The 24,406-nt window shown below is 41.3% G+C and overlaps 1 long non-coding RNA gene across 2 annotated transcripts; it reads right to left on the minus strand.

Moving 5' to 3' along the window:
• Positions 1-310: 310 nt before the first annotated feature.
• Positions 311-23,438, minus strand: LOC114012132 (uncharacterized). 2 transcript variants are annotated; one of them, XR_008749086.1, is made up of 4 exons: positions 23,349-23,438; positions 2,977-3,178; positions 1,813-1,928; positions 311-782 (listed from the first exon to the last, which is right to left on the minus strand). It is a non-coding gene; the product is annotated as an uncharacterized LOC114012132 (long non-coding RNA). The 2 variants fall into 2 exon arrangements; XR_003554416.2 differs by having other exon boundaries at positions 311-1,928.
• Between the last annotated feature and the right edge of the window lie 968 nt (positions 23,439-24,406).

The following is a 24,406-nucleotide window of genomic DNA, read 5'->3' on the forward strand; positions in this document are numbered from 1 at the left end:
GTCACGTCTCAAATATCTTCAAAATTAATTTTCTGTTTCTCAGAAGAATGTTGCTTTCACTGAATGCAGAACATCTACAAAAATAAAAGCATCCTGACCATCAGGAAACATGTGAAATTCTAAAAGGCGCCATCAAACATGGCAAGGGAGAGTATTTTTTCCCTGACATCTCAAGAGTCTTGATCCATTCCTACAGAATGAGTATAGATCATGGGGAAATATCTTCCCTACTCCCAATTTCAAATGCTAAAAAAGAGAGAAAGAGAGAGAGAGACATATGAAATGAGAAACAAAAAAACCCAAACCCTTACTCAACCCTGCAAACTTGCTTGAAAAGCCACGACAGGAGGCCTCGCCCCACAGAGACATGCCCCAGGCTTGCTGCCACCCCACTGCAGGCAAGAGGGCATCACTGCCATCCCCAGCCCTGCACAGCCCTGGGAACATCATCTCAGTGGCATCGGGACACCTGCAGCAGGGGAGGTTTGCTCTCCCCAGAGTCCAGGCACTCATGGGCTGGGAATGACATAAACAGACTGATCTCCACCCTGCCAGCACAACATGAGAAACTCACAGAATACTGGAGAAGAGTCAGGGTTTGGACACAGGAGCATCCGTGATGAATTGGGCTCAGAAGAGGAAAGCCAGGGTGGCAACTTGATCCTCTGAGCTTCAGGAGGGAGGACTTTATGCCTTCGATGCTTCACCGAGGAGATACGCTGTGCTGCCAGCTGGTGCTTCCTCCACCGTTGTCAATAGGCAAACCACAACTAGCTGCCGTACTGCAAGAACAAAAAGGGTGAAAACAAGCTTCTTGTTCATTCACCATCCTGGCTAGGCATCTAGGAGGAGTGTGCCCACAGCCACGTGCATCCCACACCTTTATAATGTAATATATTCCCTCTCAGCTGCAAGCAGACAAACAACTGGGACTTCTTTTTCCTAGTAAATCACCGATTCAACATCAGGATACAGGGAGCATGACTACCTCAAGGACCAAGCTATACCTTCAGTTATGTTAGCATAAATCTGAAATAATTCCACTGAGATTGGAGAATTTATTCTTAATTTTCAAAAGCAAATGAGAACAAGAGTCCGACCAGCAGCATTCAGAGTTTGAACGACCTACATCCAAAGTGTGTTTTCACAGATGCAGAGTAAATTTTATTAGAGTACTCTGCAAAATCTTTTACTTGCATAACTTGTTTCCATTTCTTTTTAGTGTAATGAGATTTCATGATGAAAGCCAAATACAATCTGGTATAGCAAAAGTGCATGTTACGCTGATCCTAATAAGCCCAATGAAAATCAATAATGCTGCTAGTTTCCCTGAAATCAGCCTACATAAGCTCCAAGCACCGTGTTCTGCCTAAAGCAGAGTATTAGCAGCTTATATAAGACACACATTTCCTAGCAGAAAAACTGAAAACAACCACACTTGAGGAAGAAAAAAAAAAAAATTAAAATAAATAGTTGTTACAAAACCCCAAAAAGATCAGAAATAGTTGTCTCCTGTCCTTAAACTGCAGGTAAAGTATCAGTTCACTTCTCTTCGACAGCAGCTGGCAATGGATGAAAACTGCCACGCTGACAGCAGCCTGCACGAGGGCAAGTCGCCAGGTCCTTGCTTCTCTGTCCCCGTAAAAGAAAAAAACATCATCCACCCATTTGCTGAATGAGGACAAGAAATTTTGCTCTGAGAGCAGAAGCTCCATTTTCACTGGCACAGAAACGAGGATTATAATGAAACTAGGGGGAAAAAAAATAATCAAGCACACTGCATCAAGGAGCAGTATTAAAAATTCAGGCAACCTGCTGCAATCAACTTTGAAAAGATGCATGTATCATCCATCACATTTCACTCCTTGTAGCTTGTCCTGCATTCAGTAATGGCAAATCCTGAGTTAAGAGGGGAACAGAAGGCAGATCTGAAAGCAAAGACAAGAACGTGCAAATGTCAGAAGATGGAAACAGACAATTCATCTATATGTTTAGTCATATATAGTATATCTAAGAGCAATACCCATCATTATGTAGATACTGCATGTATTTCAAATAAAATCCTTCTTTGAAGTTTGCCTCTTCTTAAATAAGCTAATAAATGTAGGAAGCTTAAAATATGATTTCCATTGCATTAGTAAGCTATTTCTTCTTTGCATAAGAAAATGTTTCTCTGTAATGATCTACCTTATGAGTGACCTGGGGAAATAATTTCAGGTTTCTTTAAAATGCAACCATTTGTTTCTCATTGGTGAGTTCAATTTCACTAAAAGTTATGGAGTAAACAGCAATAGCCTATTTGCAATATTGGATAGCCAAAGGTGCATAATTTCCAGTTTACTATTAAAACAATATTTAAATAATTCAGCATGCAGTTGCTTTTTTCTTTTTTTCATGATGTACTATTAACAGGCTGACAGATTTGCAAGAGTGAGGCATTTTATGAATTTTTTGAATTAGGAAATTCTTACAAAAGCAAATGTAAGCACAAGGTTTTATTTTTGCGTAACGTTTGCATTAGAAAGTCTTCCCTCAGGACAAGAATATATTGAATTTCTGCAAGTGTATAACTTCCTGTAAGTAGCACATTTGTATTTATTTACCAAATGTAAGCAGGGTAATTCTGAATAAAATTATTATATATACAGACCACACGCGTAGCATATAGAAATACGTGCCACGGATACATCGGCAGTGTAGTTCTCCCTTCAACAGGGGGACGGGGCACGGCTCACTCTCCCTAGTTCAGAGGTTGCAATGGCTCATGCCTGTACATCACAGGTGTACAGCACTGTTGCTATGGAGACTGGCTCAAATGAGCAGGAAATTTCATTTTGATAAAGTTCTATTCTTGGCCAGAGGAAGAAGGCTCTATATTCCGCACCACATACGGCATTTTTTAATGTTTGAGACACATGTTCCGCAAATAACAAGACTTGAAAAGCGACTCGCGTTTTCCCCTCGTGGTATTAGTACCTGTAAATAACACCTTGGATGTGGGTGGTGCAGTTGGGGACAGCCCTGTAACACAAATCTGCCCTCTTCCCCGCAGTGAGCCGCCGGCTGCGGGACCAGCAGCACCAGGGCAGGCGCTGACCAAGCTGGGCACAGCCCGGGCACTCGCTGCTCAGAGAATCCATAGCGCTGCCGGCCCAACGCACAGCGAGGCTCTGTTCAGCTGAAAAGCGGGAAATTAATTTCAGGTGAAACGTTTCATTGATTTTAACTTATGTAAAAACATTAATATTTGTTAATCAAAGAAATCAAACTTCTTTCCAAAGCAATCAATCAAAACAATGCTTCGAAAACAGTGAAATGAGGTATTTTCACTTTTTCCGGCTCCCCACACTCCAGGATTTATCAACTCTATCAATTCACTAAAGCTGACAGATATTTGTTTAAGCAATTCCACAGGCCAGAACCTGCATTTTTCAGGTGAAAGAGGATTTGACTGAAAGCTGCCACCCAGCTCTCCTCACTAAGGACACAGGAAAAACAATTATCACCGGGCTGGTGAGCATCTGAACTAGTTGCCTTTTCTTTTTCTTTAACCCCCAGCTCTCAGTAGCACCTTCTGCCTCTGGGGACGTGTCACAGTGGGCTCCCAGCCAGGGAACAAACGGCCACTGCTCCCCCCCAGAGCCTGCCAGAGCTTCGCAAGCCTCCCCAGGCTAACTCCCCTCTACAGAAGGGACAAAATTACTATTTATGGGAAAAGCTGACAGGGAGGATTAAAGCAGGAGTTGGGGACCGACGGGGGCACTGGAAGTAGCCCAGCGTTGCAGAACGACAGCGTAGCCCCTTGCCGGGGGGGCACACGTGTCTCGGCTGAAGCAGGCGGGAGAGCGTGGGAAGCACGAGACAAGTTCTCCTCCACAGGTCAAAACCTCAGGGGCAGGAAAGTTCTTAGGTCATTTGGCAAATAAGGATCAGGAGGTATCTTTGGTAGGGTTTCTCTGTTTTGGGTTGGTTGGTTTGGTTGTAGTTTTTTTAATCTTTTTTAATCTTGGTATTTGAAAGCTCCTAGCTATTTACATCTAGCAGCCTTATGCAAACAGCTATTATACTAAGACCTTTTTTTTGATCACGGGAATTTTTTCTGCACTAATTTGTGATAAAAATAATTTAAATATTAAAGAATTGACTGCTACTCCTAGACTTCGTGCAATGCTTGGAAAGTACAGAATATTAAAAGCCTTTTACCTCAGGAACACCTTTTCTTTAACTAGTGTTTCAGGAAAGCCATGGTGAAATCAATTTTGCTTCTGGCATATATTAAGCAGTACCCATTGCTGGGAAGGCCTATTGGCAAAACTGAGCCCTTAGCTATCACACATTTTTTCCTAAACTATACCTTAATTTCTATAAATAGCCGATGAGGTGGAATCTCTTTTTGCACCTCAGTATTGTGCTCTTTTATTATAAGAAAAAAATCTATTTTGTGCTGTAATAATATCACTTGCCACAATAAAATAAGAGGATTTGCTTCCCCCCCATCCCCTCCTGAACCAAGCACCTAGACTGCAAGTAAGATAAAGAAAAGCCAAAGAAAAACAAAAAAATACCAAAAGTTACACTGGTAAATTGAAATAGTTACTATCATGGTGGGAAAACCTGTTATTAAAATAAAAATACCTGAGACAGTGTCAGGCAGTGTGACAATGAAGATGTCATTACTAAATAGGACTCTTTGGTCCCCTAGCTGTCAATAATTAATACATTATTTACACTTGCACATTCTCATTTCCCAGCTTTCAAGATTTCATTTACACTCTGATCCTTTGCTTAGCAGCAAATTTAACATCACTGTGACCTTCTTCTGCCCGACACTATACACCTATCAAGCAGAGAAAGAGAATAGCATCTACTATGTGCATTTATTAAAACAGAAAGCTTCAGTTACTGGAAGAAGTGACAAATGCCAGTGTTCACCACAATAAACTGGAAGAGAAACAAATTGCTCCCAAAGAAAAATCAATTAAGAAGCCATCTTAATAATACCATTTTTGTGGGAGCCTCAGCATTTGCATGTTTCAGGGAAATGTAGCTGAAGTGTTTCTAATTAAAACCCAAAGGAATTAGCAAAGTTACGAAAGCTGTGCCACAAACTGCAGGCAACTCTATGTTAAAGATACAACATTTTTTACTATCTGAAATTAAAATATTCTGTTAGGTTGAAATAGCATTTTTCTCATGATGCTGAGGAGATACATCCATTCCTAGGAGAAACAATGTCAGAGGGTCACATGAGATGTAAATTGCCGTTACATCTCAGTGTACATAAATGTACATATTTATTTAGTATAAGGATATACAAACTATCAGCATAAAATTTAACATATGTTAAAACTGTTCTCTAAGCAAGGATTGCCAGAACATAGCTGACTGGGTAATCCTTTTGAAGTCAGTGCCAAATTTCATGTTGGAGTTAATTTTTCTGTTTTGAAAAGCAAGTATTCTGGACCTGTCCTGGCACAGCGGGGACCGACACTGTATGATCTTGAATGGGTAAAACCACAGAAACGGGGAGTTTGGGCTCTTAGGGAATTTTTCTGTTGGCTTTGGTGGATTTTGGAGCACATCCTCAGTGCAATCGGAACCTGTTAAGGAGTACAAGCAGCAATAATCCTACTGTGAAGAAAGAAGAGCTGAGAAACGGAGGTGACCCAGAGATGCTTTTCCACACACAGGCATTCTACCAAACAAAATCCCAGAGAAGTTACTTTGTCATTTTTTTGTTGTGTAGAATGTATGGTCATAATTTAGAAGACCCTGTTCTAAGTCTATAGAAATCGAAAGCTCTGACCTTAATCTCTCGTAACTGCAGAAGGGGGCTATATTCTCTTAACCAAGCAGGTACTTCCGCCAGCCGGAGTCTGCCCACACTGCCAAAACAGCAGGGGTGCACATTAGGCAGAAGAGATCGACAGCTTCAGGGTTAACCATACCACTGACTCTCTTAGCCCCTCCAAGCACCTCTGCTGAGCGATTGTCGCAGTTCTTGCACTTCTCTGTGGTGGGGATGGCATCCTTGTTAATCATACAAAGGCCTGGATGGCTTTGGCACTTTCTGAAATTTCATCTCAGGAGCTGTAATCAGAGGGAAAACACAGACACGCTGGACAGCCTCTACAGAATGCTGTACCATCTGCTTGACCAAAAGGAGCACACCAGCCAGGAGGAATGCTGAAGTGATGCGAGCGTGTTGTCTTAGCTAAGGTTGGGCTTTCTTATTGCATTCAGGCATCGTGGACATGGAAATACACCTGAGACTAATTTAAACCTCAGTTCAGCTATGCACAAACAACGCAACAACCAGTCCAACAGTGCCATAAAAAGATTGCAGTGACAACCAGCTTCCACTTTCTTCTTATATAGCCAGCACTTAGCTGTCACTTTCAAAGCTATGTAAAACAGGAAGGTCTGCATTAAAGACATTACTATAACCACTTCAAAGTTAGTATCTCATTAATTGATTTACCACTGCAAGACATATTGACTTCAGTTTCTACAGCCCTGTATCCTCTTTGTCATCAGCTGGTGATCTCCAGGTGGCACTGGAGTGGGCACATGTTGTTATTGCACCCTTGCTGCCTGCTGCATCCTACTGTCCCTCTCTCTTTTCCCAACCAGCTTTACAACAACTGATTGCTATAATGCCATAAAAATTAGATAATATTCAAAAAAAGGGAGTTCATGCATTATTTTGCACTCTGAGAAATTAGTATCATTCGCTGCAAATAAAAATTTCCAGGATGAATTCTAGCATGCCAGTTCTTAGCCAGGAGCACAATACATTGGTTGAACTGTGTTTTCTTGTTAGCAATAGAGATTTTATAGCAGAAGCCCTGGCACAATCTTTATGATGGAGAAGCAAACAGTATTGCATCCACTCTGCCATAAAAAGTAATCATTTCTGGAAGACACTAACACAGTAAAAATTCCAGGCTGTGGACTGGATTCAAATTGGTGAGTACCCAAAACGTGTCCAAATGCCACCCAGTTGCAAGAAGATCTGTTCTGAATTCCTGAGCTATTATGGGAATACAGTGTTTATGAGACATGCCGGATTGATGGCATCTGCATGCAAATTCTTTTTTGCTTGCTACACAACAAATACACATGGAAATCAGAGTGTAAATTTCCCTCTGCTGTCTGTTTCTGTAAATCACTCCTTGACAAGTGATGGGCCAGCTTTATTTAATGGGTTAAGAAAACAGCTTGCTCTCAGTACATTTGTTCCTAATTTCTATTTGCTCTCATTTTTATCATAAACTGAAATACTAGTTATTGAGGAGTTTTGCGATATGAATAATCCGGAAGAAATTTTCACTCATGGACTACAAGGGGAAAGTCCAGCTCTTCTGTCATCACTATGCACCCCTGTGAGTACTGATGGCTTTGTTTTCCCAAATGCTGACCTAAAAATCAGCCAGGCAGGAAAGGACCCAGCAGAGCCCACCACTGACTAGGAAGCTCCTTTGTCTTTCATCTTTCCTGCCAATACATTAAGCATGCTTAAGGTTTGGTAGGAAAAAGATCAGATGCAACGTTTACTTCCCATTTGGTAAAATCATCCACAGCCCATTCCCTCCAGGACATATTTCTCAAAGGCAGGCAACTGAAAAGCACGAGATAATCAGCACTGCTGCTTCTCAAGCGCTCATTCACAGAAAAAAATTGCAGTGGTTCTTTTTTTTTTAAATCATCACCACCAGACCCAAAAGCTCCAGCAGTCTCCACGAGATAAGGAGGACCTGTCTACTCTGCTCTCCCTGTATCCTGTACATTTTTACTTTTCATACACACAGACATAGGAGGCCCTGAGCTTTTGGAGACCAGCCAGAGCAAGTCCATACAAAGACAGCTCCAGAGTGGTTGCGCAGGTGGCCAGCAAGTCAACTCCTTGGGTTTCACCTCAGAGAGGCGAATGGCAGAACTGAAAGCACAGCCTTCACAGGTCGCTTCACGTCTTGCACGCTTCTTGGCTCTCCCCACCGGGATGGCAAGGGCAGGGCAAGCACTGGTGCATCCCACGCGCTGCAGACCGATGCCAGTGGAAAAGGACGGTCATGTGGGTCTAACACGAGATTGCTGTTCCGAAGAGTGAGCTGGACCCTCAACATCTCAGGCTCAAAACAGGAGATAAAATCACAGACACTTTTGAGGACGTAAGTCTGACTCACTGTGTTTCTGTTTCATAACACAGGAGCACTACGTGCCACAGGTCACTTTGTCATTTGGAGGAGAAATTGGTTAATGAGTGCAGTGTTGAAGAGGAAAGGCTGTAACGACCATGTGGCTGGTAGAAAGTGTGGCGGAACAGAGTAAAAGAAAGAAACGGAGGAGCTATTTAAAAGAGGGAGGAAAAGGAACTATGGATACGAACAGAAAGACCAAGGAACCAAAAGCAGGAGCGGCAGGGTAAGACCAGGAGGCACCCAGCGCTGGGGCAGAAGCCCGCTCTTCTCATGGGCCCAACAGCTGGGTGTCAGCTCTGCCAAAGCCACCTCGGCACAGCCCCGAGCCCCTGCTCGCACCCTGGCATCAGGCAGCTCCCCTGGCAGCACCTTCCCACAGGGCTGCACTGGCCTGGCTACCCGGCTGCCAGTGCGGAGCCTGCCTGCTGCCTGCCTGCCACCTGCCCTGGCCTGCCCGCCCCAGCCTGCCTGCCACCTGCCCTGGCCTGCCTGCCCCAGCCTGCCTGCCGCCTGCCCTGCCCCGGCCTGCCCGCCCCAGCCTGCCTGCCGCCTGCCCTGCCCCGGCCTGCCCGCCCCAGCCTGCCTGATGCCTGCCCTGCCCCGGCCTGCCCGCTCCAGCCTGCCTGCCGCCTGCCCTGCCTGCTGCCTGCCTGCCACCTGCCCCAGCCTGCCCGCCCCAGCCTGCCTGCCGCCTGCCCTGCCTGCTGCCTGCTCTGCCCCGGCCTGCCCGCCCCAGCCTGCCTGCTGCCTGCCTGCCGCCTGCCCCGGCCTGCCTGCCACCACGTTCTGCCCCTGTTCCCACATCTCACACTGGCTGCAAACCCGTGGACGCTATAACGGAAGCATGGTGTGAAAATACGGCAGTGAAGCGCACATATATATACCTGTGGGTTTGTGAATTTCGTTAAGCAGAGACATAAACTAACTATAAAGAGGTCTATTAACGCTCTTCACCAGATTACAGGCTTTGTAGTTTTGGTGGTCCTTTTTTTCCTTATATTTTGTCTTGAAGATAAGAGGAGACAGAAGCAGCTTTGGTTTTGTATAGTCAGGCTTTCTGGGTTTGATAGTTTTGGAACATAGCTGCTGATACATTAAGAAAATACGATTTGGCAGTGTCAGCCCACGCTGCGCGCCGGTCTGTTGTGTGGGGGTGGGTACGGATAAGGATCACAACGCAAAATGCGAACTGTGTGTAAAACCCCAGAAACTTATCTTCAGGAGAGAAGCTTATGTAAATTACCATTAAAGCCTTTACTCTTGTTTGCTGATAAATTTATAGACATTAGCATCAAGGTAGCAATCAGGATTCATCAGCTTTACTTTTTCATAACCTGTTAGTCTCTGATAACTTCTCTGTTCAAGTGACATACCGTAACATTGTGCGGTATTAAATGATATGCACAAATAAGTACCTAATGGTAGATTTAAAGATGTTGCAGCAGTCCAAGTTCTTTCATTTTCCTGATTATGATGGCATTTGCATAATGTATGAATTCAAACATTATTGCTGTTAAATAATGCATAAATATTCTCCCATGCTGAAATACATCTATTTCCTCTCCATGAATTATTTTGAATGTATCGTTCAGTTGTTTTTCTATTTAAAAATGTAGTTAGAACTCTGCATATATCAGTATTATGACTAGAAGAAGTATCATCACAAGTAGTTGGCTAACGCTCCAAACTGTAAATGAAGTATACATTATTAAATGGGCCATCTCCTTCCCTCTTCAGAAAGCATTATCACCAGAATACAATATTTAGTATTTCTGAAATGTCAGAAAGAAATGCAGGTACATATTTGATTATCTGGCAGGCCTTGGGAAAGAAAAAAGGAAAAACAACATTCTGCTCCCCAACCTGAAGGGAATATGAACACGATCATATATATAAAGAAAGATAAATCTGTAAGAGGGGATTGTGTGAGTTTTTGAATAGCTCTTTGTGAAACTAAGCACCGCCAACACCCACTGACTTCTAATCCCATATCCCCCAGATGATGGACCCTTTTATTTATATTTGATTTTATAAAATGTGCCACCTAGCCAACTCTTAGATAAATCCTGTCAACACTGTCACAGAAGTCAGTTCCATCAATGACAGATGACAGGATGAAGAAAAGGACTTCAGGATTCAAGTATCTAAACCTGAGCACACAAAAAATTTAACTCTGTGCACAACATTTAACAATAAAAATGTCAAAATGAAAACAACATCAAATGTATGTTCCTCCTGGGTCTGTAGCCCAGCTGAAATGGTCAAAGAAGGTAAAGAATTTAACAAAACCCCAAGGACTCAAAAATATCTTGTAGATATGCTTACTTAGAAATGTGCAAATGTACAGACTTGGCTGCTTCACCCTAGTGTCTTTTCCCCCCACTTATGTCACTGCAACATCTTTGCTATGAAATACCCACTTTAAACACTGTCATTGCAAAAAGCAAGATTCAAGTATTGACTTATAATTGTACTGTCTCTGTCTTTTCCCTCTTCTAAAACTGGTGATAACTTTTTTTTTTTCCTTTAATTACTCTTTACATACTGTGTAGACATGACTTAGTGTTGCAATTTGGACCCTAACTTGCTGGATTTTCATCTCGGTCAATTTTCCATTTGGTGAAGGTAGGAAATAATCAAGTCTCCAATAAACATCATCTTTTCTTAAAGTGTGTCATCTTTTATCATTTGTCATTAGAATGCTAAAACGTATCTGCTCCATCAGATTGCCATCATCATTACTTTACCCACAAACCCACACACCTATATATACGTATGTGCAAAAAAACTATTTACTTTGTCAAATGGATTTTCTGTCACTGCTCCTCCCTTTTTTCCTTTACTGCTGTTGATGACATAGTGGAAATGCACTTCGAGAACCTAGTAAGCTGATCCAGTGGTAAAATAAACATATTCTGCTTATGCTTATTTAAATTGAGACTGCATAAAACGGGGAACATACTGAAACTGATTTGGTCAACTTGAAACTACTGCAAATAAAGCACAGAAAACGTGATCTCTTAAATTCCACATGCTTGTTAACCCAAATAAAATGGACTGTGAAAATTCATGTTGGTTTTTAATGCATATAGACATCTTAAAAAAAAAAAATAGAGAGAGAAAAGAAAGAAAAATTGCTGCACAAATGCTTTACCATGAATAAAGCCCTTGATTTACAAGACAGGCTATTATGCCACAGATTGGACCATGGAGCCATGAGCATGTAGTTGAAAATACTGTAATTTTACTCCATGAAGATACTGCCGTTTTTGTAGCTGAGCTGTGATGAGGAAAGATTCCACCTGTAAAAACTCGCAATACCCACTCAGACACCACCCAGTGAGAGTTCTCTTCCTCTCCCTTCAGTTTGAGGTATTTTCTTTCTGCAGAGGCAGGGTTTTTCAAACCATTTCACATCTGCATCCTCAGTAAGGCAGCAGTGTCCTGCAGGCAGCCCATGCTAAGCAGCTCTCAGGTGGCTGAATATCTGCCTAACTTTAGTCAGACCAACAAGTACCATACCTGGGGCTAAGTTTTCAAATCCAGTTAATAAATCTGGGTTACCTTCTTTTGGGGAGAAACATCTGCAAGGAACAGCTAAGCTGGAATACATTTTTTTCCCACCCATTTGTACAAACGCAATCGTGCAGAATCCCAACGTACATTCAGCAAAAGGCTGAAGAGACCAACAGGCCGCCTAGAGCAAAGCTGCCCTACGTGATGTCTGTCATACTTCAGCAATTTTCACAAGTCACAAAGAAAGGACTAAGCAGGTGAAAAGAAACAGTCCAGTTAAAAAAGCATTTTTTTAATTCACAAATGAATTAATGAAGTATGAAACTTACCTCCTTATCTCATTGTGGGCTTGCTGTTAGGAGCAGAGGTACATAGTTCAGAACAGTGACAAAAAAGAGCAGCGGTGTACATTTGAAATGCTACTTCCCATGGGTCCCGTGCTTTGATTTCTGCCTTTAATACTGATAAGAAGTGACAGTAGTTGGATAAAACAATCAAAATTGAAGTTGAAGAGCTTATAAACCTCCTGACACTTCAATAAGCCAAAAGCCAATACAAACCTTAAAAAAAAATCATACATCCATTTTGACTCTGAAAGGCCACATGGAGCAGAACACACGCTCAGAGGGCTAGAAGTTACCTCCTGTTTTATTTTCCTCTCATTTCATAAATTTTAAATAAAAAAATAAATGCTAAATTCTACATGGAGAAGTAAAATCTTCTATAATTTTTAGGCAGTTGCTGCCAGTTCTCAGGAGAGCTTTATGCTTGCTGCTAAATATCTACAAATCAATATTTAATATTTTGGAAGACGAAGTCTTAATTATCCGTCTCTCTTTTAAGCAGCAAACCCACTTCCAGTGAAAATACAACCATTCGCTGGCTGACGGATTAGATGTGCTGCTTATTAGCACATCTTTTCCTGTAGGTCAGAGAGAAAGGCTTCCAATCGCATCTCTTGTTTGCTAAAGATAGTATACACATCACCTGACTCTGCACCTATAAGTTGGTCTCAGCTGGTTTCTAGAACTCCTGCTATAGTCAACGGCACCTCCAAGCACAGGATTCAGCATATCAGACTTACCCCCCTGCCCCGGCTGGAGCTGTCTGCTTCTCCCCATAGGCAACTAGTCACAACTACAACAAGCCAACATAGGGACAGCAAAGACTAAGCAAGAGGTAATCAGATAATTTATGAAACCACAGCCAACCGAAAGTAAGTGTGAAAACCATAGAATGATATTACTTAAACATTTTTAATTTTCAGTCCAGAAAAATCTTACTGCAGAATATATTTCTCTCATTTGCAAGTAGAATGGTTAAACGCGTAGTAAATTTATGTAGGAAATTCTGAGAAAGGCCAGATTTTCAGATATTTAGACAACTAAGAATTCTGATGCCTCCGTGTTCAACCATGTCATGATTTAAAAGCTTGCTCTAAGTGCTTTAGGAAGAGATTCACTCACCTTCTATTTAATAGAGGTTAAAAAAAAAGGCAAAAGCACAAATACAGCACATCTGGATCTTTAAAAGTGAGTTACATATCAGTCTTCTACTTCTCATACCCACTTTTCAGTTTAGTACCTCCAAACATGAAGATTTTTAGCAGAGGCCACTGAAACTAATAGAACTTTTCAGCTGATTTCAGTGGAACCTGGATAAGTCTCAGGAGCACAAAATCATTGTGAAACCGAAATACACATACTCCAATTAAGTGGAGATTTTGACACAGGAACTAGCTGTTCAAATAGAGCTGACAACAACAAATGGATTTTTCTAATAGATGTTTCTATCTTAGAAAGCCACTTATCTTCTCCTTTGTTCCTTGCACTTGGTCCTGCACTGAAGTCCTGGACTGAATCCGTGTCATCACATTTATTTCTCCAGCAACTGATTTTGGGGTCACAGACACAAGAATTGTAATTTCACTGCAGAAGATGAGTATGAGATAAGGGAACATAATTTTAAAATAAATGAAAAATAGCTTTCAATTGTCAACATAAAATAAAATTGTCAACAAAATAAAAAGTCTTTGTCATTTAGAAGTTCAATGTAAATGTACTGGGCTTTTGTTTTCAAAAGCCTATGAAAGCATGCTGTATCAGTCCAAAGGTTTATTAATACAGCATCCCTCCTCTGACAGTGGTCCATATTTGACGCTTACTGTAGAAGTTCAAGGGTAAAAAAAAACCCAACAACTACAGTAGCTTCTCTTTGCCATTAAACACTCCAGGGCCTAGCAATCAGCACTTTCCACTTAGTGTATATATTTCTTAGACTAATACTGAGAAATATCAGAATTCGCACTATTTGCACATCTAACATCTGCGTTGTCAAAACACTTAATCTTCAGGTAAAAAAAAAGACCTAAACCATGACAGAATACCAATGAAGCCACAGTATTCAGTTTCATATCCCACTAAATCAAGTGCAGGTCTTGTCATGTCAGCATGCGTGTGTGTGTGAATACATACTCTTCTGAATCAAGGGTGGGCACAATTATTTCTATTTATGCGAAGACAAAGAGTTTAGGTACGAGAAAGGAAATCTCAAGTGCCAGTACAAATCACTTGGCGATGTGGGGAAATCTTAATCCTGCCACAGAATTTGAATCTTTAGGGTATAAAGAAGGGCAATCACCTCTGCTACTTCAATCTCAGTTTGCCCGCCGAATAACGAACACCCTGGCTTTGTCTGGTTTTGAGCAGTGTGTATTTACAGTGGAAGATGACACAGTGTCCATCAGGGAACCTCAGTTACAGGTAAGAGTGGTGTTTCAGGTGACAGTATGATTTGCTGTCAGACCCTACTCCCCCCAGCCTGGCACTTAAGCACGCACTTAATTCAGTTTATAGCCAGGAGAATTACTCATGCAATACTAAACAATGTGCCTACAAAACAGCTCCCGTGAACGCCTCCCTTCAGATCACCCTTCCAGATGACCAAGACTTTAGTATATGAATGCGTGGCCCCGTGTGGTTAATAGCTTTCTCTCGACCAAATGACAAATCTGAGAAGGCTCACAGGGAAGGAGTAGGGGAGAATGGAGTCTTCGGGGCATCGTGACTTTGAAGAAACCAGCAAAGCAGCCTGACAGTCTTCCTAGCGCAGGGAGGCTTGCCCTAGCAGTACTGTGATGCCCACACCTTTAAGTCTCCAGTCAGCTGGTTTTGTGGCAGCTTTAGACAAAGGGACAGTATATCCAAGATACAGCTCTCTAGCAACTGTTATTTTTTTTGAAAAGCTTTGGTGGAGCAGTAGCATCTTTTCACCCTTTCCCATTTCATACTTGTGTCCATGCATTACGAGAATTTCATCGCCTTATTCGATGACAATCGCAGGTGACAGCCATCAGTGTGGCTCTGTTCAATTCAAGAGCACCATGCTGGCTGACTCAAATTTCTGACCACAAGCTACTTCAAGGGATTTAATTTACTGCACAGGAAATTCCTTCAAAATATCTTTTTTTTTTTCCCAGATGGAAATTGTCCTCAACACCATGAGAGCACAGCAGCTGTATCAGACATTTGGTCCACTAATTAAGAGAACTAGAATAATCAGCTTTAAAGCTCTAATACCCATTTCTAAATAGCTCTTAAATGAATTCAAACTAATTTTTACACAAGTAGTAGAGCACGCTACTTCTCATACAGGAGTGCCACTCTGGTATAACTTGAAGCATTGTTACATTTTCTGGTTTTATTTTTTGGGGACAGTCATTAATGACCTGATCCTGTTGACTTTGGGTTAAAACTGAGACTTTCTTCTGGCATAAGTAGAAGCAAGATAAGGCCCTAAATACGTCTTCCCTAGAGGACCAGGATATGCTGATGTGAGAGATTGCTTCAGCAAGCAGAAAAATGAGCTGGAACTTCTACTTTTGCTTCGTCCTTTGCATTTTTCATACTCTGTATTGACAGCTTCTAGATGCGCAGCATTCTGTGGCTGGTGATCCTTCCTACGCCTATGTACTTTGCTGTCTACAGCCCTATTAACCTCAGATTTATTAGCTAGTTTGTCAGCCAACTACACTGCCAACTTCCCAAGAGGCAAACACATCCCTATGTGAAGATGCACCAAAAAGTCAGCAACGAAAAAAAGTACAACCCATCTCACCCTTTAAAACTTCAAGAACACTTAAACAAAAAAAGTGATTATTCTACATGTATTCAATCAAGCTTTAAAATTTAAATGAAGCTTAAAACACATGTAGCAAACTAGTATTCATATTACCTTCAGAAACTATTATTTTCTTACTATTTTGTATTGCTTGGGGAGGTAGAAATACGTTGGCTTATGGAAAAAGATCAAATGGATATTTGGTAGGAAAGTAAGGCATTCATAATGAAAAAAATACATTGGTTTGTGTGGTTAAGGCCCAGCTATAAAATGTCTCAAAAGGGCACTATTTTGATTGCTGTGCTTAAGACTCCACTACAATGCCAGGCTAAAATTTAAGTAGTGGGCACAGGATCTGCCCACACATCACCTACACCTGGGAGGTGCCTATGACATGTAAGCAACATGCATGTTGTTCTTGAACATCATTAAAATCTGGCTTTAAGTGTTAACTGGAGATTGGAAATCAAACCAGCAAGGGTACACCAGGAGAGTCTATGAAATATTTAGATAGGTGGAAACAGAAAGGTAGGGTTTTGGGCTCACACATAAGCAGTGACGCTTTACTAAAAGGTAACAAATGCTTTATAAGTTTTCTCTGTGTAAATCATCAAACGTTTATTTTTTAGGCATGTTTCTGCAGTTCAGATACATTAGAAGAGTAATCATTGTACTCAAAGGCCTTCAAAACATATTCATCTTCCTTCATGATTTGCTCTAGGGTGAGTTCACCAGGCAACATAATAAAACATCAGTTGCCTCAACACTACTGAGGCTATTTTAAACAATATCTTTCCCTGTGTTTTCCCCAGTGTGTACCTTAAGACATTTAAAAGAGCGGGGAAGTGGTTTTATATTACCTTGAGAAAAAAATTACGAGAATGCATGTAAACTTGTGTAGAAGGTTGTGGGGGGAACAGGGAGGCAGTGTGGAGAAGGATGTACCAGGAATTTCAGAAAGTAGTGTTGAGTATTTGGCCATCCTGTTTTATCTATCTCCTTATGCCATCAAGGACTCAGTGGTATCTATTGCACTGAACAAAACCTTTCAAATAATTTGCAGTAAGTTTAAATGAAAAAGTCTGACAGAATGCATTTTTTTTAAGTGGCACAATATAAAAAGCTCAAAAGTTTAGCAAAAGTAAAATATGTGACAGGCTACTGAAGCAGTCTATTTCACTTACTGAACAACTACATTATTTATTGAGAAAATAAAAGGAATAGGAAAAGGAAAAGGAAAGGTAGAAATACTTGAAGTTTGACAGTAGTTTACAATGATTGCACTTTAATTCTAATGTATCTTTCCTCAACCATGTATTTTTATCTCAACACATACAAGCTTGTATGAAGTAACGGCTGTGCTCTCCCCCCCCCCCCGCCCCAATTTCCTCATGAAGTTGTTGAAGGCCCTAAGTGTCTTAAAATGCAGAATAGTACAAACCTCTGAGAACGTGACGGTAGTGGGCCCAGGGCACCTACAGGTTTGCAAACACTGTTTTAAAACTTAAGCTTGCACAATGCCTACCAATGACTCAGAGTGCACAAACATAGCCCTCAGGAGGAGGTAGTGCAGACCATCGTGCCCCTTTGCAGACTTCTTAACTACAGGACTAGTTTGGAGGAGTATACTGGCTACCAAGAATACTCATAAACACTCTGTAAGTGCTGTCGACAGCCCTGCGGGCGAGCCAAACAGGTCTGGTCTGGTGGGGAACAAAGGGTGTAATTTGGTTTCTGCACCTGCTGAAGACAGGTCGTATTTTACATCAAACTATTTGGCCCATCACAGAGGAGTACGAGAGCTGTTGACAAGCAGGAATGGGAACTCACTGCTGCTGACAGACTGCCCTTGTCTGCCCAGCGCTGCCGGGTTCCCCTTAGGCTATGCTGACAAAGTCCTTGTAGACAAACTGAGCTAGCGCCGCAGTAAGTGTGGTAGACAAGCGCAGTCCCACAACAGGCTAGTTTGACTCCACACCTCAAGCTCTGCTCCAGCAGCCGCTAAAAAGCTGCTTGTTTGGGTCAGAATTACCACTGGATGAGGAGACCTTCATAAGCTGTTTTATTGAGAAAGCTATGTAGAAGAGACTAGCTGGGTAATTTTTCTCATTCTGGAGAATAAAGGTAAAAATATTTTCTGAGACCATCTCCACAAACCCAAAGGTTATCTCTGCATGAGAGAGTGGAGATTTGTATTTACAAATGTATTTAAGCATAAGGTTTCATGAAGCTTGGAAGACAGAAAATCTGTTCTGGAAAACACTAAGAGAGTTTCCCTAAAATAGCTTCTTAAGACAAGGTGACACAAGTGTTCCACGAAGGGATGTATATAGGCAGATGTTGTTAGCTGTCAGTTCTTAGAAGCTGCATAGCCCTCTCTCTTTCTGTACAAGACTTTTAAAATAAGGCATTTAAAAGCTTTCAAATAGCAAAGTCTGGCTCAGTGCTTCTCCTGCAAGGTAAGCTGATGTGCAGGTAGAAGGCAGGTCTGGCGGAGTTCTGTTACAACATATCCCATCCACCCATTCCTTTTATTTTCTTCTACCTATTCGACACAGGAATGTCTCTGAACATAATAGGAGTAAAGGTAATTATTGTGACTTGTGCCGTCCCATCTATGAGCCCTTTTGTAAGATTTTACCAGGCTGATTACTGGATAATGAGGTTGTGATATAAAAGCATTCTTCACTCCAAAAACTAATCACACATTATTAATTCTGCACGTCAGTGTTAATTCATGGTCAGCATTAATTACTATGCAAGTATATTTTGCCTAAAAATTAAACAAATGTACCAACTGCAGTTTCATCAATGTATTTCCAAACACTTACTATATTTGACATTTGCAGCTACATACTTATGACCGCTTACTCTTCACCATTGGGTTTATTGATTGAAATGCCAATCATTTTGTGCAGATAAAAGAAATGTGTCTTAGCCTCTTTCTGTTTATTAAGATGTGGCCAGGCAGAAATTTCACTTCATTTAAAAAAAACCTCAGATATCACTTTCCTTGAATTTGCTTCCTTTATACACTGTTTGAAATTCTGAAGAGAATTATTATCTAATGCATTCGTTTACCTTCTGTTTAGCAGAAACATTTCTATTAGCATAACAGCTTCTGTAACCCACTTTTCTAACAGTTGTTCAGTGGTTTACACATTGTTTGCATGTGCGTGTAAACCTAATGCGCCTAAATAAAAGATTAATTGAAGAAAAAGTGAAACAAGGAACTCTGGAATCTTAAGACAATTGTAGAATGCAACTCTTTCTTCTAATCAATTCACCAGAATGTCTAACTCAAAACCAATCACAATCTCTTTAATTGTTATGGTTAAACAGGATTCATCCCCCTCTAGTGATTAAGAGAGAGGATACAAGATTTCTACTGCTACTAGATAACAAAGTGGTTTGAAGTTCAGATTGCATGCCTTATACTCACTAATAACTTGTGCTTAATAGATCATTTACAAAAAAGACATGTATTTTAAATGTTACAGCAGAACTTCTGTTAAGTGGAAGTTATCACAGTGACAAAACATTCTCAGCTGAGAAACAATAAAGAATTCTCCTGGATTTTTTTTTCCTCTTTTTGAATTACATTTTCATCTCTTAATAACAAAAGTAGCAGAAATTGGGTAAAATAGACAGCTTAACTTTACCCCCCTCCTCTAGCTAAGAATGGTCCTCTCCTAATCCAGTAATAATTGCGATAATCATCCATTTTTTGCCCCTAGGAATCATGGTAAGAGTATACATCGAACGCTGATAGTGCAAATGACCTTGCAAATAAATTCAATCAAGGGTGGTATCCATGCTTACGAGATGCTCAGCAGGAACATGCTTACAGATGGGTAAGATTACCAAACAGAAGCAAACATCATGGATACAGAGAAAGATAGGAACAGATATGGCAAAGTAAAAGCAGAGGAGCAGAGTCACAAAGGTCCCCAAAGCTGAAGATGACACCTACAACTTGATACTGAAAAAACCCTGAAAAATATTCAAACCAGGAAATTATTAGTCCAAGCCAATAATAATCTGTATTTTTCTACAATGGTAAGATTTTTATGTACTACAACATGATCAGAGGAAGAAAGACTAGGAATGGAGGATGAGGGATGCCCACCACCTTGTAACCAAGAACTTCTGTAGCAGCAGCTGGGCTCCAAAGTGCTGCCCACAGCACGACCATCCTGAGCACAAACTCAACAAACAGCTGTCAGAGAAGTAAGCCACTGAAATCACTTTCCCATTACCATAAACCACTAACTTGACAAGGAGCACTAGAGCATAATGAGATCAATAATACCAAACAAGAACTGTTCTAATGGTAATACTGCCTTAACTTCAGAGGGATGAAGCATAGCCATAACTGAGTTAGAAATGGATCATGCTGATTATTTGTCTATGTCCATAACATTAGCTGTTGTGTACTGCTATAAAAGTTCATTCTTAACCTGCTTTCTGATGTTCAGTTTAATCACGGTGAATGAGACAAATGATTGTCAACGCCCCCAACCCTTTGGAAATGTGATGCAATAGTTATTTGAGTTCGCATGAACCCCTTGTGATCCATCCACAATTTGTTAGAAGTTTGGAAATGAGTGTTGCACATTTCCTTCTCACATTTGCTATCTTCTGCCAGCTGTGTAAGGACTCAATAAAAAAGCCATCCATCCTCTTTTGTCAACCAATAGTTCTCTACTCTCAAGCTATAAATGAACAGTGCAATAAATTAAATGTTTGTCAGGGAAGATGTATGGCTTCACAATACTGTTTGATCTATGTTTTTAAGGAGAAACCACTGAAACCCGTAACTTTAGTCACGCTATTGATTACTGGAAAAATGTGTTTAAATAAAGAATACAGAACAAGTCTCCTTTTTTTCACCCAACCTTGGAAATTATTTTAATTCATAATTAGAAGAAACAGTAAGAAAATAAGAGGAAATAATAATAAAAAATAACAGCAGCAAATTCAGTTTGGTGCTGCAAACACAAAGACGTTTCTTCACAATTAAAAGGAAGGATATTGATAACTGAAGCTGAAAAGGTACTTTTGGAAAATAGAGCAAAGGACAGAGCTTCCCTCACTTAGCTGTCAAAAGTCACTAAATTAAGTCAGAATCAGTGGAGAAAAACAGTTAACCTCCAGAGATGACTTAAACCCTATCTTTTCTAGAAACCTATCCTGACATAGGTCAAGACTGTCCTGTTGAGCTGCTTATCTGTGATGACTAATTTTGAGATTACGATGGATGACTGGTTGAGATCAGTTCTCTAATATTTAGGCAGCTAAATTTAGGGGAGATGAATCACACGAAAGAGCCTGCCTAGCTGCTGTTAAAAATCAATAGGAAGACAAGTTTTATTTGAATGGTGCACTACGAATGGCAAACTGGTCATTTTAACAACTCAGTCATGCTACTACCATCATGCTGTAACATGCTGTACCCAAACGTGTAAGTACTGAGCTGTTTGAAACGCTCCAGGATGCCTCTAATCCGGATTAAGCACGGTTTGTTGTATTTATCATCTGGGATAAATTGCAGCCCAGGAAACCACTGATGTGGGCAGGTTGACTGGGTTGTTAGAATGGTTTTGAAACAAGGAAAGTCAGGAAAATTTGTGTCCAGTCATTAAAATCAACAGAGCTGTAGAGTACAACCTGCATTTGGGGGAACCTACACCTGTGGTGGATATACGGAGCTGCTCCTACGGAACAGCTGTACCTTAGAGCACAACTCTCTGGATAAGAAACAGCAATATACACAGTAGTTAGGAGCTGTCAATAGCTGGCACTTAAAAAATGAGCTATGGTTCCAGGAAATCAGCAACACCTCCGCACTGTAGTAGTCTTGTCAGCCTTTAGGTGGACTTCAACACTGCTGGGAAAAAAAAAAACAACTGTTCCGCATTTCAGTGTCTCAGGGTAGACAGGCCCAGACTGAGCGTAACGTCCTTTTCAATGAGCATCAGCAAGTCCAAATTAAGCCAAGATCACATCTGCACAAAAAAGATAACTACCCCCAACAGGGCAGCACAGGGATGTTTTTTGTAGATAAAAAAGTCTGTTATGAAACACTTTCTATTCTTTCCATGTCCATCTTTTCTTGACATACGAACTTTCAGCATCCAGTGCTGTGTAAAATAACTGCAATTTTCCTTCAAGCACCCATTAACAGTGATGAGCTAGCAGATGGGAAGCATGTGATCAGCCCACTCAAATTTCTGCGTACCTGCCAAAACAATGATGCTACAGAATGAAACCTGCCCTCGTCTTTAGATATTTTCTGGAGAAGCTGGTGTGAAAACTTTTGGAACATCTGTAAAGTAATACGAGAATCAGTAACAAACAATTAGTGAGGTGTCAGCCTGACAATTGTTTCAGATAATACCTAAATAATGAAGTTCAGAGGGAAGTAGATGTTTTCTGCAATTTAAAGTTTATACAAAGCATAATTTTTAAGAAACTTTCCTCTACCAACAAGTCACTTATCTGTCCGTAGGAGGCAATTTTCAAGTACTTCCCACACATAGACACAAAGATTACAGGCCCATCTCTCTACTGGAAACCTTAGGCTCCTTTTTATTTAGCACATTTTTTCTTGTAAAAGGAACTACAAAAGACTGAGTAATCCAGTGTTTTAGAAACAGCTTTTTAATCAATTTAGTTATCTGATTGGAGGGAGTAACAGAGAAAGAAAATATCTCAGCCCAAGTTAACTTCTCTACCAAGCACACTTTTTTTAGAAAGTTCTCTCTGAAAACAAGAACTGGAGCTCCCACCTGACACCCCAGGAAAATACAGAACTCAAGCAAGTGCATTGGGTCAGGACAACCTCGCCCTTGCATTCTGTACAGTATTTATAACCAAAACCACTCATTCTGACATGCTGTCAAATTCAGACCCAGAGCCACGCATATATCCTGCTTGCACTACAAGTTTGTACCAGCTTTTAAAAAGCTTAAGTCTTGTATTTCTGCATGCCCCCCTATCAAGTGCAATTAAACTCCTTTTACAGTCTGAAACACAGCATTCAATTCTCTTGCCAAACTCAAGCAGACATGTGCCACCCCACAGCCTTCGCAGAGCTCCCCAAACTGGAGACCCGCCAGTGTGATGTACCCAAAAGTTTTGCTCTCTTAGGCTTGCTTCCTACTACTTTCCTGCAAGAGCTGTGACAAGTCCGCAAGTGCTCCTTTTGTGCCAGCCTTGGCAGCACAAGTCCTGTTCAGCTGGGATTTAAGGTCAGACCTCAGACGGTTACGTGGGCATAGCGAGGTGTGCCGTATTAACGATGAAAGTATGAGGAACAAGCAGGACCCAATATAAATTAAAATATCTTCGCTTAAAGATCAGCCCAAACCATACTATCAACAGGTCACACAGTATTTGAAGAGGCGGTAGACACAATTCAGTTGCAGCAGACGAGCTCTGTGCAAGGTAGCTGCCCTGGGCTCAGCTGCATGTTGCTTCTGCAGCCCAAGCAGCCTGGTGAGCGCTCACCTGGGTATCCTGGTGCTGCACTTCGGACTGCAGGGTGGAAGCCCTGACACTCTCTCACTCCAGGTTCACCACCACATCCTTTTTGTTTTCACCCTGTATTAATATAAAATAATTATTTTAGTCCTTTCAAGCAGAAAGCACTGATGCACCAGCAAGAAAATACCTCTAACCCCCAGAGCAGTCCTATCAATGCCCCAAGAGGTATTTCTGCAACGAACAGGCAGGATGTACATAACAAGAATGGCAGCTGTGAGATTCCTGGGGAAAAACACACAAAATTAGGTGTTTGCTGTGATCCAGGAGTCCACTGCAAGCTGCTGTTGGTATCTTTGCCTACACAAGTGGGGTCAAGAGTCACACAGATGTGCCACACGTAGATAGTCCCTGCGCTGTGCAAAGGTAGCATCGGTGTTTCCAGAAGAACTGAGCCCTGCTTAAAAGGTATCCAGCAACCACCATCTGATGTGCTGCAATTCTGACAGACATTTTTCCCTGAAGCACAGCCTGGAAATCACAGCAAAAAGAAACCCCATGATTTAGAAATGGAGTCCTAAAAGACTGCTTCTTTGAAGAGAACCCGGTAAATCTCTCTAAATTAGCTTCTCAATAGCTCTAAATTAACTCCTATTCAGGACTAGATTAAGGCAGTCTGGGTTCAAAGGTGCCTTATGAGAGAGAGCCACCAAATGATCCTGCAATCATCCGAATAATCCACCAATAGTCAGAATGACTGAAAGCAAAGCTCAGGCTCTTCCTCGCTCTCAGGAGCACTGGCCAGGTCTGTTCCCCTGTCTGAAGAAAGGAAACCTTCATTACCAAGAGGGTAGATTAGCTCTGGTGGACAGAGAGACCTATGGCACTTCCCCCGCCACTCCACAGTCTCTCACTGGTATTCCAAGCTGGTGCTTTGGCTCTGGTAGACACTGATATTTGCTGCAGCTTCAGGCTCTGGGGAACCAGATGCAGCTCGAGCAACATCGAACACAGTCAGGCCACATGCCTGACATCTGCTTATTTATTGCCCAAGACACAGCAGCACCATATGCCTTTGCATTGAA

The sequence above is a fragment of the Falco peregrinus genome, chromosome 10 (genome assembly GCF_023634155.1).
Source record: "Falco peregrinus isolate bFalPer1 chromosome 10, bFalPer1.pri, whole genome shotgun sequence".
Taxonomy (NCBI): Eukaryota; Metazoa; Chordata; class Aves; order Falconiformes; family Falconidae; genus Falco; species Falco peregrinus.